Genomic DNA, 1,019 nt, shown 5'->3' with positions numbered 1-1,019 from the left:
AGCTACGCGTCTTGTTGGCTATTTATCATCCCATATGCAACAAGCACGAGTGGAATAATTGTTGATTATTAAATTTTCAACCTCGGTTGATGCATTTCTCGTGCTCTGATTGGTTCACTCAGTCTCGGTTATTTAACAATTATTCCATGAGCGCGCGTTGGATATGAGATGGTAAATAGCCACCGAGGCGCGTAGCGCCGAGTTGGCTATAACCAGTCTCATATCCAACAAGCGCGAATGGAATAATTGTTTTATTAAATTCCTTAAAGCCCAAAAATTTGGAAGTACGAAATGCGAGCGAACTTGATGAGAACTGATGCGATGTTGTGTAATACCTTGTTGTCAGACAGACGCAGGCTCATCACAAAAACATTTCTTGCCTTTTCGCGTACTTCTAAACGTCGGAATTGATCCAAACTTTCCACAAAAAAAAAGTTTTTTTGTCTCCTTTTTGTCTTTATTCAAAGAGAAATTTGGCATTCCGACGAAAACATTTTTAGTTTAGCAACGCTTAACGCAATCATTTACCATATAAGGTCAAACCAAGGTATATGAGCTGATAACCGAGATTGAGTGAACCAATCAGAGCACGCGAAATGCAATATCCGAGGTTGAGAATTTAATAATAGCTCATATACCTTAGTTTGACCTTACATGGCAATTGATTGCGCTAAACGTTGCTAAGCTAAAAATTTTTTCGCCAGAAAGCGAAATTTCGCTCTGAAAAAAGCAAAACAAAAAAACTGTTTTGTGGAAAGTTTGGATCAATTCCGACGTTTAGAAGTACGCGAAAAGGCAAGAAATGTTTTTGCGCCTGTTTGACCACCAGGTATTATACAATATCGCATCTTCATCAAGTTTTTTCGATTTCGCTCGGATTTTCTCGCTTTTTTCGCTCGTATTTCGGACTTTCAAACTTGTGGAGTTTAAGGAATTTAATAAAATAATTATTCCATTCGCGCTTGTTGGATATGAGACTGGTTATAGGGAGAGAAACTGGTAAGGAACAGAATCTGTTG

This window comes from Montipora capricornis, chromosome 7 (genome assembly GCF_036669925.1).
Source record: "Montipora capricornis isolate CH-2021 chromosome 7, ASM3666992v2, whole genome shotgun sequence".
Lineage (NCBI taxonomy): Eukaryota > Metazoa > Cnidaria > Anthozoa > Scleractinia > Acroporidae > Montipora > Montipora capricornis.
This window is presented reverse-complemented; position numbering follows the sequence as displayed.